Below are 15,898 nucleotides of genomic sequence, written 5' to 3' on the forward strand. Positions count from 1 at the left end.
AAGCATTAAAGAACATCAAAGGCTTAATTTAATGCAAAAACAAGTACTCCAACTGGATCGATTTTACAGTGAATTAATAATGCAGAATATAGATGCTTTTTACAGTTTTGGAAGATCATTTTTGCCTTCAAAATATAAGATCCATAGAATGCAATTTTTTAACCATGCAAAAAAATGCAAAATATTTTGGTGTGCAAATTCTAGGAATTTACTAAATGATTGACTAATTGTAATGAGTATTGATTACCAAAACTAAGGATATTTGCCATGAATGTAGTAACAAAATAGACACAGATAAACCACTGAGCTCAGCTAAAATTCTTAAGGGAAACATGGTAATTGCTCTAAAGGCCAAAAGTATTTGTCAATTGTTATGATATAAGAAAAACACACATATGTGTACATACACACTACTTATGCTATATTGAGGATTTATGCATATTTATTAGACTTGCTTAGCTATGTACTTACCAACAGTTCTGCTCAAAGATGAAAAATGTCTTGTGAAACATTTAGTAGAAATTGAAAATGCAGTTTAAAAATGCAACTTTACAAAAGCAACTTTACAAATGTGTTGATACGAACAAAGACAATTCTAAAATTGAGGATGGTAATTTTTTTTAACTCTTTTGAAATGTTCACAAATGTAAGTTGTTCTTTCTTCCTAGGTTGGAACTTACCTGAAGTTCCAAAATTAATATTAAGGCACTTGGAAAGTCATCCAGCAGATGTGTTTGACTGTATAGGTCTTATTTCTTTTCACTAAACTCTAAATCTTTTCTTTGTCCAGGACCACCCTTGGAATATCTCCAAGCATTATCCCAATATACACAAGTTACAAAAATAAACGAGTCAATTTTTTCTAGAAAATATTTCCACATAGTTATAAGGCTGCCGTAGAAGCCTTTGGGTAAACTAAGAACACATTTCAAATTATTTTGTATGTTAGCATATTTAGTCATATATACAATCAATATTTAAGAGTGCATTGTTTCATTTGATTTTTTAAAAATATCTAAGACTATGCTTATTTAAAGCTTTACTTTAAAAATATCATGTTGATCACTAACTATATCACCTAAATTAATTTCTTACTTTCACCAATAGGGGCAAGGTGTTGGGAATAATTAGTGTCCATTTTTCCTTCAGGAAGAGAACAGATTCTGCCAACACACTCTGGTGAAAAGTACACATAATATCTGAGCTCTGATGTAAGCAGAATGCCCAGTTTGAAGATAGTGAATTTGTATCTATTATGTATTACAATAAGTCCCCCTTCCTCATTAATTTTACTGAAGTCTCCAGATGGGAAACAAAATATTAATTTCGTTCAGCCTTAGGCACTGTTGACTGTTAAGGTACTCACTAAATCACTGATCTTATTCACATTAATATTAGATTTCTGCTATAAAAATTTAGGACCCTTGGGTATAAGGTTCAGTTTGTCATAAGTATAATTAATTATTTTTAAAAATGATTAATTTGTCAAAATAGAAAAATATATATATTGGGCAGATGAGGCTCCTAAGCAAGCTAGCCTACCTTAAAGTCATGGTAATACTCATGAAATTATGCAAATTAATTGACTCTTTCAATGTTGCATAAAATGCTACTTCTAGTACAGTGCATGGAACATTAGGTTGTTCATCCAGCAAAAAAAAAGGGGGGAAAAAGTTGCATTTCAGAGGCTGGAATCTTACAAGCGAGGCCTTATGGTTGAGGATACTCACAACTACAATCTATTTTTCTACAAAGCAATTGGCTTTCAACCATTGCACACAGAACTTGGGCTGTTTATTACAAATTTTTCCCCAAGCAACTGTAAAGAAAAAGCCAGCTATGTCTTGTGGATTTTCCCTCCTCTTAATACAAAGAAAGAGATTTTCACTGTTCAATCACGCTAAAGGAAAATAATATTTATTCTAAAATTATTTAGCAATATGGGTTTTTACTGAGACAGCCTCATTTAAGAGGCCCCCCAAAACACAATATGGTATGTAAAAATATGATTAAATCATGTCAAGTTAGTTTACTAACTAAACAGTAAAAATCAGAGACAACAGCAAAATAAAAAAGCAATGCTCTCCAGAGAATTATTCTGTCCAAAAGTAAATTTAAGTCAATTTGCAAAGACTGGAATGAGAATAGCGAACTTAAGAGGTCAGATTACTGAATTTGGTGATTATCATAAACGCATTCTTATTTTAAATTTACCTCTAGCAAATGAGGGATACAATTCAGAAATATTCAACAATTAAATCTTAGAAATTAACAAAATTGCCCTGTGGCACGATCAGACCTACTCTAAGAAAATAACAAAATCTCCTATTGGAGATTTAAGGCCACATTCCAGAGTTTCTACCAAAGAGAGACTGTATCCTCTGCTTTGCAACCATGCTCTCTCATTAGACAAATTAACACTCAAGTGATCAATTATTATAGTTTAAGGCAACAACTCCAGCCTTAGTCGAACAGACATGTATTAGTTTTCAACTCTCTGCCATTAAGATTACATTAATAAACATATTGGAGCACTATTGTTACAATGAAATCTGTCCCTCAGAGTTCTATTGCTTTGGTTTTTCTCATTTTTTTTACACCAGTTTAAAACTGACCACTTGATTATAAAATTAGCATAATTGATTTTTATATTATGAATGCTCTATCTTAATGTTCACCTGTAGTAAATGAATTCTGTAGGTGAGATTCCATGCTTTCCTAAGGCTCTGACAATGTGTCTGTAGCCCATCCTGTAAGACTTGTGTTTAATATGAAAATTTAGACAATAGATACTTCCAATATCATCTAATCTATTTTTTAAGACAAAATGTAAACCTAATTAAAAGACTCTCCAAAGTATGGACAAGAGTTTTCACAAAATATTTTTAAACCGTGGATTTTAAAAGTTGTTCTAAACTAACACATTTTTTAGGGAGACTTGGTGTTCCATGGTAATTCTCAGTACTGAAATCCATTTATTCATTTTGAATGTGTATTATTCAGGGAGTTTCTCCCCTTACCCCACTCAACGGTAAGGCTGTGTTTCAACAATATCTAAACAACTCTCACAAGTAGATGCTTAAATTAAAAATGGTCAAAGTTTCCCCAAACTACATTTCTACCTATACAAAGAGAAATCAACATGATGAAATTTAGCATGTGTTATAATTTCCCCTTTTCCTATATTCATATACAGGGCTTTCTAAGATTTCTTTCCAAACTAGAAAATCAGGACAACATGCAAACACATTCATGTCCCAAAAATACTATGATAGGAAGTAATCACCTAATGAGCCAACACTCTGCTCAATGAGTACACCAGTTAGTGAAAATCAGAAAATTAAAGGAAGCATGTTTATTTAAATTAATTGTGGCTTATTGATGTAATTACCCATTTCTGTTACCCAAGTATGTTTTAATTCATGCACATTTATAACTCTATAGCCTATGCATCTTTCCACATGGTCAAACAATTTGGGTCTACTAATGTACTGTTTAGAATCTTAGATGACACCAGTATTTGTGGGTCAATTATTCTAATGCTAAAACCAGTATCAACTGAGTTACCACGTTTGGTTTTAAAACCTAATTTCCATGCTTTTATACTGCCTATAGTGGTTTCAGCCCCAGCTAGGAGCCTCAAGCTTATTGGCCCAACTTGAGACAGACACTGAGCAAAATCTGCTACAGCCATTTTTACTGTTGTGTGGAGTTCATTGTTTGAATTCCAGTTTGGATGTGCAGTGGAAAAAATGGCCCAACCTAATATATGCAAACAGGTGGCACATTTACCAATGTCCAAGTATTACCTTAATCATCCCTTAGATGAGCCTTAATGAGCTTTTCTGCTCAGTAAGAGTCCCCAGGTTGGACCATCCCAAACTCTCATTAAGAACCCATTTTTTACATGTATACAAAGGACCGCTAACACCATGCAGTAAGGTTGTCGCAAAATGTCATGATTTCTCACATATGCCATTTCCTCTGGTGGTTTCTCCCTACACTTGTCTCTAAACTGTGAGCAGCAGATTTGAAAATAAAGCAGGTATAAAGCCAATATACCCAAGGATTCCAAGTATACATGGAGGATTCTTTGGGAACAGATGTTTGGATGAGTGACTGAAATTAGAGAGATTATGCAGATAACATGAAATGTCCATGAAATTTCAGGTTGCAAGATATTTTCACATTTGTTCATTTAAACAAAAACATAATGTCAACACACACTACAACAATTGTCACAGCTACCTTTTACTGAGTGCCTGCCATGTGCCAGCCCTCTGAGTTGGTCTAGATTCATCATTGCATTTAAACGATCCTCTGAGGAGGTGGAGATCACGGCCCCCATCATAAACATGAAGAGACCAAGGTACGGAGAGATTAAGGATCTGCTCAAGGGTCTCAGCCATACAGCTAGAATTTGATATTCCAGAACTGTCTGCCTCCGACCTTTACTACTTCCTCTGTCATTTACACCAAGAACTGCTACTTTTCCCTTCCCTCAGATCAGCAATGGGTGCCTAGCCCTGGGTGTGGCTGTAGCTCTTCATCTGACTTCATGTTCCTTGAAGGTGGGAACCTGTTTTTCTTTGCAACGCTGGCACCGACCACACCATCTGACATAAAGTACTAGCAAAACGTTAAACTGAAAGGAATCTAGAAAAGACCAGAATCCAATATTCATTGTCACTCTTCACATTCATTCTCCACAGTCCAAAAAATATAGCCCAAAACATTAATTTTACATTAGAACAAGTGGCCCATTGAGCAATCTAATAGTCATTGCCATTCTTATCATGCAGTATTCATGAGTCACCAGAAATGAAGTCTTCCTGCTTCTGGAGAATCCCGAAGCAGTCCCCAGAGACTGGGATGATAATATAGGTTTACCCAAACTACTCCACTTCCATAAAAGTCTTCAAGAAAGGACAGTAGGAATCAGTCCTTTTATGCCTCTGCCCTGGAAGCTCTCACACCTGAAGGCCCAGGTTTGTCTCAGAAGCAGCAACGTGTTATGGATTAACAATCCACATTAAAAAAAAAAAAAAAAAAGGACTGAAGCAACACATACTCAAAAACTTCATTTGCATTACAAATAGGTAACCTGCCACGGTATTTTGCTACCCCACTGACATGTTGCCAGGGAACAACAGAAAAATAAAAACCAGTGTGTCTCCTCACAGGTGAAGAGCAGAACTTGAATAAAATGAAGCTGCTATTCAATCTGTTATTCAGCTCACCACATAAACACATCCCCACTCTCCTTCCCAGCCAAGAGAAGCAAGATGATGGGGGCAGCCACCCCTGCCTCCTGAGGTCCCCAGCATGGAGGGACCCTAAGGTTCAGCACATGCCGAAGGAGATGTTGAGAAAAGAAAGAAAAGGAGGTAGTGGAATGGAGAAGAGATACTATGACTCTCATCCAGGGAAAAGCCACTTCAAATCTGAGAACTAGCAGCCTTCCAAAACAAAAGAGTGATAATTGGTTGTAGCAACTGCCAACAGTAGACTTAGCTAGGCCAAGAGACCGGTACAAAGTGCCAACACAAACTCATTAAGAAAACTCACCCCACAAATATTTATTAAATGTGCCATAATCTGGTCGGGTTTTTTTTTTTTTTTTTTAAGTCCACTGTCATGGCTCTTTACAGTTTGTATTAGTTTTTGTTTAATTTCTGCATTTGTTTGTCCTATAAGGCAGTCACAAGCTTGGGCTAATAAATAGTCTCTGAGAGAGCAGTGACCTGCCCATGGTTACTCACCTGAGAAGTAGGAGACTCAAGAAATCCAAACCTTACAGCCAAATATATCCAAACCAAGAGCCGTCCTGTCGTCTGCTCCTTGCCGTGTTGCTGCATGGTATGCCAGCTTTTCAAGTAATCTCGGTGTTGTGGCAGTAGGTAGAGGTGGTGGGCCAAGCAAGGCTGCAAGAACTACTCTCTTTCCAACTCCTAAATCAAATTCACCACGCAGCCTTGCATTGACTCTGTCCTTTCTGATATACCCTTCCCTCATTCCCTCTGATCTCCATCTAAACTCTCCGAAGCCGCTCATTTCCCTGCACCACCACTTCCACTCTTGTTAATCACAGGAGGTTTATTTTTGAAGGCAAAGAAAAGTACTGTACTGGGGAACGTCTACAGTGCATTCAGCCATCGACACTTTACAGCACGCACCGATTCCTCTTCAGCCAGCCAATGAATCAAAAGTCAGAGGAGACCTAGGTTTCACTGAGAATCTTAGTTTCTTCCTATTTCTTCCTAAACCAGGAAGTACTTTCCTCGCTACATAGGCCAGCAACATTGGCATTGCTTGTGAGCTTATTAGAAATGCAGACTCTTAGCCTTCCAAACTTCCTGAACCATAATCAGCTTCTTCCAGATCTTTAGGTGTAGGTAATTTGAGGCACATCCCAGTTCAAAAAGCAGTGCTTCCTCACCAAGGACCATTAGAAAGACAGTATCTTTGGCTGTGGAAGGAAGCTTGTGCAGGGGTTAATTATCAGAGGGGTAACCTTAGGTAAGACAAAGGTACAAAAGGAGGCGGTGCAAGGAATAATGCTTGCCTTTCGTTGTTCTAATTAGATCACTGTCATATTGTACTCTTGCTTTATAAGCCAGAAAAACAACCATGCTGGATCTGAAATCCCATCCTACTGCAATGGCTACTTGCTGTATTTGTAGGTTATAATATTTCTAAGCTGTTTGCAAAATCCCTGAATAATGTCTCATTATAACTCATATCGAGGAGACACCAAGACTTCTTTAGGTTTTAGAATCAGATGGGATGCCAGCATGGAGTACCTCACAGTTCCTTTAACTACCATACGGTTGATGATGGCACTTGGTCTGGCCAAAGAACATTCTGAGACCTGCAGACACCTGTAATTTCATCTTTAATGCAGTACAAAACCTTTATTACAATAAGAAATAGGAAAAATATCACTACATTGGTGGATTTGGATGAAGACTGACAGAAATGAACTGACTCCATTACAAGTTTCTTAAACAAAACTCACTAGGAGCGCCTGGGTGGCTCAGTCAGTTGGGTGTCCAACTCTTGGTTTCGGCTCAGCTCATGATCTCATGAGTCATGAGATCAAGCCCCGAGTGGGGCTCTACGCTCAATGGGGAGTCTGCTTGAAGATTCTCTCCCTCTGCCCCTTCCCCTGCATGCACGCATTCTCTTTCTTTCTCTTTCAAATAAATCTTTAAAAAAGAAAATACTCATTAGACCAGAGACTACACTGAAATAGGATAATACCACTTCTGTAATCATAGCAAGAGCAACTAAGATATAATTTATACCTTCAGGGGCACCTGGGTGGCTCAGTCCGTTAAGCGTCTGCCTTCGGCTCAGGTCATGATTTCAGAGTCCTGGGATCGAGCCCTGCATCAGGCTCCCTGCTCAGTGGGAAGCCTGCTTCTCCCTCCCCCTCTGTCACTCCCCCTGCTTGTGCTTGCTCTCTTTCACTCTCTCTCAAATAAATATCTTTTAAAAAAATTTCTACCTTGAAATTAGAATTTAGAAAAGCAGATCTAATGATAAAGTCTGACTTAGTTGTCTGTTTTGGCTTTTAGTAACACTGTTTTCAAATATTATGTACCATACTGTTTTCATAATTAATTTCTTAGGAAAGACAAATTATATCTAACTTATATCTATAATTTAAAGTTACTGCAAATTATACCCAGCACATCTTTTCTTGGATCTGTATACATTTTCTACAGCTGAATTTGTTTTGGCTAGATACAGACATAGCAAAAATGTCTTGGGATGGTAAGCAGTGACTTTTCAACTGGCAGTATATAAACTCCAGATTGTCAGCAAATGGTAAAAGAGGAAAATCCTATTATGAGTAAGTTAATTGCCACATGGGTTTGGATAATACCAAGGATAGAATTGCATTCTCTGAATTGTAACTCTCTGAATTACTACATATATATGTACATGTATGTGTGTGTGTGTGTGTGTGTGTGTGTGTGTGTGTGTAGTAGAGGAAGTGTTCACCCATAGTAAAAGGCGTGATGATTATGCCCTGTCTGCAGCATTTATAAAAAGTTTCTTCCATAATAAAATACACAAGATGGAACTGTGATAGAGAGGAATAGGGAGCTAAAGAGGGTATTTTTTTTCAGTACCTGAACTTTAAACAGACTAGGTAGAATTCATGACAAGCCCACATTTAGGTGATACTTTCCATGATGCTCTTTGAAAAGTGTCAGTTCCTTACAAGAAATAAAATGTAATTAATACCTTGAATACATATGTATATAAACATAAAACTAATAGCTAGTGTTTAAAAATACCAATCACTGTCCTAAAACTTTATAAATATTAGCCCACTTAATACAAGAAGTCTCTGAGATAAGTAATATTATTATTATCAGCTCCTTCTATAGATGGAGAAACAGAAATACAGTCATGTTACCCAATTAACCCAAGGCCACTAAGTAGTAAATAGTAAATAGCCAGAGCCAGTAGTAAAATAGCCAGAATGTGAGCCAAGAAAGCCTGGCTTCAGAGTCTATGTTCTTAACTACAACACTTAACTGCGTCTCTCTTTTGTGTGCAGAATATTTGAATGATCATTTCTTTTGCCAGTAATTTATAATATTCCTAGGCATTTTATTTCTAGTGTATGTAAATGTAGATTACATTTTTATAATGAAGTTTTCTAAGAAGGATGTGTTACTGTTTCAAATACACAGCAATGAAACTTGCTCTAGAATGTCCAGAATCCGTGAGATGATTTTATATCAAAAATCTTTAAAGGTGGGACACCAGGGTGGTTCAGTTTGTTAAGCGTCTGCCTTCGGCTCAGGTCATCATCCCAGGGTCCTGGGATGGAGTCCCGCATTGGGCTCCCTGCTCGGTGGGAAGTGGCTTCTCCCTCTCCCTCTGTATTTTTCCCTGCTTGTGCTCGCTCTCCCTCTCCTCTCCCTTTCGCTCTCTGCCAAATAAATAAATAAAATCTTAAAAAAATTATTTAAAGGTGCCTAAGTAGATCGCATTGTGTTAAATAATGTTTCCCAAACTTGCCTGATCATTAGAATCACCTGGGTAGCTTGTTTACCATACAGGCTTTGAGTCTGGTCCCAGACCTAGTAAATCCTGGAAAGGTGTCTGTAATGAGTGCCTCCAAGTGATTCTTAGGATTGAGGAAGTCTGGGAAACACTGGTCAAATAATCAGTTTCAGCGTAAACCCTCTTTATATGATCAATTCTTGAGTCTCTGAGTGTCTGCACAACCTTTGGTGGAGGAGTGGTTTCTGAGACTATGGTGGCTTTTGGGGAGAAATGAGCCCACTAAATATTTTGACTTGCCTTTTGGCTTCAAATAGCCAAATCAACTGAACCTCCGAAGTTCTACACTACCGCAAATAACAATAGTTACATATTAACAATCTTATTTATTTGCTTGTTTCCACACTACTAAATTTCAAACACATTTAAATAGTTTTTACTAATAGTTCATGATGATAAAGATTTTTTAAATAGTCCTTTTTAAAATATTTTTAAATTAGTGTTCTCTCCAAATAACAGGTCAAGATTTTCTTTTTTAACCATTTCCACTTATATCCATTTTTTAATCCTGTAAAATTCTTGCTAAATGACTTATACAGTCCCATATACCATATGCTTTTGCTTTTAAATAAATTGATATTTCCATGGGAAAATACTGAAATTTTTTAAAAGAGTTTTTTTATCCATCAAAAATTACTACTGCATCCAAAGCATTTCAAACCTATATGTACTTCATACCTATAAAATGCCAGTATAGTATTATGGCTGTAAACACTGTTATTAAACTCAAAATATATTATTTTTTTAACTCGAAATCTATTTTTAAAAATCCTACAAATATATGTAATTTAAGAGAGAGGGATAATGAGATGTGAATCTAATCATGCCATTTTCCATGCCAGGTTTTTCACTTATTTGGGTTTTATGGGAAATGATATTGTAAACCTATTCAATGACTATTATAAGAATGACACGATTTATAGCAGCAATGTCCACAATAGCCAAACTGTGGAAAGAGCCAAGATGTCTGTCGACAGATGAATGGATAAAGAAGATGTGGTATATACACACAACGGAATATTATGCAGCCATCGAAAAGAATGAGATCTTGCCATTTGCAATGACATGGATGGAACTAGAGGGTGTGATGCTGAGCAAAATAAGTCAATCAGAGAAAGACATGTATCATATGACCTCACTGATATGAGGAATTCTTAATCTCAGGAAACAAACTGAGGGTTGCTGGAGTGGTGGGGGGTGGGAGGGATGGGGTGGCTGGGTGATAGACATTGGGGAGGGTATGTGCTACGGTGAGTGCTGTGAATTGTGCAAGACTGTTGAATCACAGATCTGTACTTGTGAAACAAATAATGCAACATATGTTTAAAAAAAAGAAAAAAGTAGAAGATAGCAGGAGGGGAAGAATGAAGGGGAGTAAGTCGGAGGGGGAGATGAACCATGAGAGACGATGGACTCTGAAAAACAAACTGAGGGTTCTAGAGGGGAGGGGGGTGGGGGATGGGTTAGCCTGGTGATGGGTATTAAAGAGGGCCCGTTCTGCGTGGAGCACTGGGTGTTATACACAAACAATGAATCATGGAACACTACATGAAAAACTAATGTAATGTATGGTGATTAACATAACAATAAAAAATAAAAATAAGAAGAAGGTAGATTAGGGCCATGTAGAAAGGCCTTAAATGCCAGGCAAAGGAGACTGGAATCTACTCTTAAAATAGCAAACACCCTATGACTTCATTGATATTTTAAATTTTCCTATAATACTTTGTAGTGCCTGAGATTTTATTAAAAGTCACCTATCAAATCATTAAAAAAAATAAAAAATAAAAAGAGAGATAAAAGAAATCTTAGTAACTCAAATAATTTTGAGCTTCCATATAACAATCTTGAAGGGTACACTTCTCCAACCTAAAGAGCTAAGAAACATGCAAATCATACACATTTAGGACCTCTGCTTTCCCATGGCCTTCTGAGACTATTTGGTGTACTTTTCTCCATCATTTGTCTCTTATATAATAAAAGATCTTTTTAAAGATCTGTAAAAAAAAAAAAAGAGTGACACGAACATGGGTGCCTCATCTGAGATATAAATTTGTTTCTCCTTTAAAACGAAGTACCTGGAAATAAAAGATATTATAAATCAAGTCCTCCCATGTGCATAAACAAAATGCATGGTCCATTATCATTCTGTCTGAGTTAATAACTTCAGAGCAGAGGGCTTTGGGCACCTTGGAGAGAGAACAGATCACTCATTTTTTACCTGCACAGAAGGAGAGAAAACTTGGTTTTGAGATGTGACACCCAGATAAGATGTTAGTACTCCACTTAAAACAGAAAGCCATCTTTGTCCTTCTGTTTTATGAAATTTAAATGTATTGGGTTGTAGAACAATATATATTGCATCTCCCTTCTGTGAGACCCACCAGGGCATCCATGAAAAGAAGATGTATCTCGGTAGGGTTTTCCTTGTAAAATATTTAAATGAAAAATCGAGCACTTTAAGGCTTTCACAATCATTCTTTTTCATCATGCAATAAAATATTCATACAATGCAAAAACGCTGCAGTTCTTACAGCATCTTAATTTAAAAAATAAACAATACAATGGTGATTTCCAAGAATGCCATGCAATAGGATAAAGGAAATACCAAGAGAAGGAAAGGAAATTATATTTTTAATCTCCTAGAATTTAATATTTAACAAAGCAACCCTTCACTTTTATTTCAAACAAAAGACTTTTTTATTAGAGGAATCAACACAAATTGATTCCGTAGGCACGGCACAGATTATTTGCTTGTTTTATAGGTTCTCAGTTTGTAAATGGCATTTTGGCTTTTATTACTCATTGCTTTGGTTCATCACATGACTAAGTCTGCAAACCCAGAAAGACTCCTCCATTAACTTCTAGGAAGTAATTTAGATTACTTATTGAGTTTGGGTGCTGGAACATTTGACCATAAGGAGAGCTGATGAAGATAACTCTATTAAAAGCTGAAAAAATTATACCACAAAAATATTTTAGAAGTCTCTCAAAGGCAGTTCTTCTCTACATAGTTCATACCTCCTATTTGGGTCCATGATGTAACAAAAGACTATAGACAGTCAAAGGGTGTGTTGTATGCAAATTAAATTTAAGCATGTATGCAGATTATGTCTAAATATAACATGTAATGAAATAATATATCATGAACATTTAAACCACTGTAGAAACGAATGTTAATTCATATTTCAGTCTCCACAGGAGAAGGTTAAGTAACTTGTGGTCAAAGAAATAGGATTATGGGAAAATTAAATTAAATTAAGTTCATAGGTCATTATACAAATCACAAAAGACTTGGTCTTCCCCTTCCTTTTTGAAAAAATTGTAGGCACCATCCTCGTAGCATACATCAGCTAAAGGCTATATGTTGTTTTAACTAGATTTAGAAACCATTTATAATGGTCAAGCCTTTCAAAGGCATAGCATTCTTCAATTTAAATATGCATGTATGTATTTCTCACACACTAGGCATTTAAAGGGAACTATCATTTAGATGTTTGCATTTTGCTTTTGGAAATAATTTTCCTAGAATATTTATGTATGGAGGTGATCCTTAATGCTTAATCAGTAAAAACACACAAACTACAGGCCACTGAAACACAGGGCCTGAGGTTGCTTTTGATGTTACCCAACTTTATATTAAAATTAAATGTTAGAACTCTGCAGGAGGTAAGCCACTGGGCATGTAGGGGTTAACCTATGAGTAGGGTCAAGAGGAATTGAAGTCAGCAGGGGTAACCAGATGTTAGAGAACCCTAGGCATCACCTCTCAGTTGGTGATCTGCCTCTCTGGCCCCACTTTGTCCCAGCCAGAGCGCTTGAATCATGATGCTTCCCATTGCCCTCCTGACTCTGACCTCCAGGGTTCCCAAACTCAGTTTGCCAACCTGGTTTTGCTCTGTGGTAAGCCTGACTTTGACCTGACAATCTGATTCTAATGTTCTGCTCTGTTTCTGATCTTGCTTCCTGTTTGCTGTCTATACTATCCCAGGTCTTAATCTTTCTATTTCCACAACCAAATCTTTATCCTTGACCACTCCTTTTTTTTTTTTTTTTTTGATGCTTTGGCATTTTTATGACTAAGTCTGTATACTAGCCAATTTGTCTATTTTACAAAAGAAGGAACAACCCTAGCCTATCCCTTCACAAATTTTAGATTCCATTGGTATATCAAAGTTTCCAGATTTTTAAAATATAAAGCAATAATATGACACACATATACATCCTATGACATATATAGTCATAATATGTCATATATATTTAGTCAACCCTAATGTTTCCAGATTTTTAGAATATATATAAATCATACTATGACATACAGACTTAGGTAGTCAGCCCTTAATCAGTAAATTGAAGATACCAAGAAGAGTTCAATTTTAAATTTTCTCTATCTGTGAAGCCTGCAGAATCCATGGTGTATTTTCAAAACATATAATAACTTCCTTTTATTTATCTTTGATACCAAACTATAAAATGTGCATGAAAAGACAAAGTAGAAACTTTCTTTCTAATAAACAAACAGCCATAATAAAACTTCATCTCATGTGGCATCCTTTTGGAAAATATGATGTGGAATGAAGGTGTCACACTGTGAAATTTTAATTAAAACATAGATAAAATCCCAATGCTTGGCCAAGAATTATAACTAGGCTGACTTTGCATATCAGTCAAAGTTTGTTATCTAATGTAATTGCAAACTAAAGGTTCTTGTAATTTTGTAATAATGAAAAAAAAATGTCCACTTCTGGTTAAGTAACTGAACTGGGTAGCTGTTTACTATCATCACTGAAACTGTAATGCACTGGGTAAAGGAACTACAGTCTATAAGAAATCACTCAGCAAGCCCAAGATAAATTTTGCATATTCAGCACTTGGAAGAATAAAAATTGTGTGTATTGATAAACCCCATGTAGTTTCCAAAAACCAATTAACAAACATTGCACATTCCAGCACTTTTTGAGCAATATTCTATAAAAGACCGCAGTTTAAAGGAACTGACAAAATAAAAAGTCCAGAGACAATCCATGTTGAAGTCAGGCAAGTCACTGTACAAATCTTAGTTCAGAAAAACCAGGGGCCCAAAACTGTGTGCCCTGATGCTCATACTTGTCCTCATGCGCACACTGAGAGTCCAACCACAGACAGGTTAACAAGATAGGAAAAGACAGAAAAACTAAGGGTGATTTCAGAACCACTCCAAAGTATATTCTGAATATTTGTTTACAGGCTAAATAAGGATGGAAATTCGGTGAGAAAATATCTACTCCCCATTCTGAGAAAATGGTGATGTTTTGAAGCACCCACCAAGAAACAGAAGTGGATTTCAGTGGACCTCATACCAGCTTCTAAGTCCGTGAAAATCAAATTGTATCTTCACTTCTTTCAACCCCTTAATTTCTTCTGAAAGCACAAGCTCCCACAAATCTTGGTATGTCTATTACTTAAAATGTCTCCTTTAAAAGAAGGAAATCACCACACTTCACCAGCAACCACATAGAGGATGTAGTGACATGCCTCACACAGCAAAGAGGGGTCATTGTCAGCAAAGGAGAAGAGAGGCCTAGTGGTTTCTGTCCCTTCAGCCTGGCAGATGCTTACATGATATCTTAATAAGCCAGAGTGGGTACTTAATATATTTGTGTTTTTTTAATATTCTGACTTAATCTCCAACGCAATTTTTATATTGCAGTAAGAAGAAACCAAAACAGAAGGAAAGGACCAAAACTGCAGTTACAAACAAAAAGATAATTCCCTCAAGAGGGAAATCATTCTGTGCCCTATTTTCCCTGGCTCTGGATGTCCTGCCTGCCCGGCCAGCCACCTCAAACTCCTGTGGGATACTCAGGGGGGCGCCCTAGCCTTCTCTCCAGTGTAAACAAAGTACTAGAATCTTAGTCCCCACCGGGCTTAACAAACTTGAATGGATACAGGGCTGTCGCCACATTCCTCACCTAGAAATGGTCTGGTTGAAGTAGCATTTGAAAGGCTGATGGAGGAGCCACAGGTCATAGACAGAAGCTGCTGCAGGTTCATGTGAACAACCATGTTGTGAACTTGTGAAGGTGTGCCACCGTCCTTTGTGGGGCCGCTTTCTGGTTTCCAGGAGCTCCGGGGACCTGTCAGAGGCAACACAAGAAGCCTCACCCCCTCAGACACACCAAAACACACAATCACATTGCTATTTTTCCCAGGCTCGAAATCTGTCTATGAATTAAAGACTATTTAATAGAACCAACACATTAAATTTAGTAAAAGGCAGATGAAACAAACAAACAAACTCCAAATTTGGGAAAGGGATTCTGTGTAAAAATATGAAGTCAGTGAAAAATTAAAATCGTCCAATCATTCACTTAACATCATATGTCCAAAGAAACCTCAGGATTTTTACTGATTTTTTTTTCATTTTTTCATATCCCAAGAAATATTCCTTAAACCCCCACCTGGGGAAAACAAAACAAAACAAAAACAACAAAAAACACAGCCATGGACTTGGTACCCTTTGAAAATGGAGCTCACCTGAAAAAAAAAAAAAAAAACGAGCCGGCGCTGCTGGTGACTGCTTTGGAGTCTTCCACCAGGGCCGTTTACTTTCAACCGCGCTGCCTCGGAAAAGTAGTCATTTAGAGGCTTCTAACCATTGAGAGAAGTAGAGTCTCTTCATTCTTTTTAAAACATCTCCATTTTCCAGTAGTCACTGTTTTGCAACACTGTCGCATTCTTCCCTCTTTTTCAATTACAATGCTCTCTCTCCACTGATTTCAGTAAGAAGTAAACAGGAATAAAAATTACTACGTTGCTAGTAAACCTAAGG

Source organism: Zalophus californianus, chromosome 1, assembly GCF_009762305.2.
Source record: "Zalophus californianus isolate mZalCal1 chromosome 1, mZalCal1.pri.v2, whole genome shotgun sequence".
Classification (NCBI taxonomy): Eukaryota; Metazoa; Chordata; class Mammalia; order Carnivora; family Otariidae; genus Zalophus; species Zalophus californianus.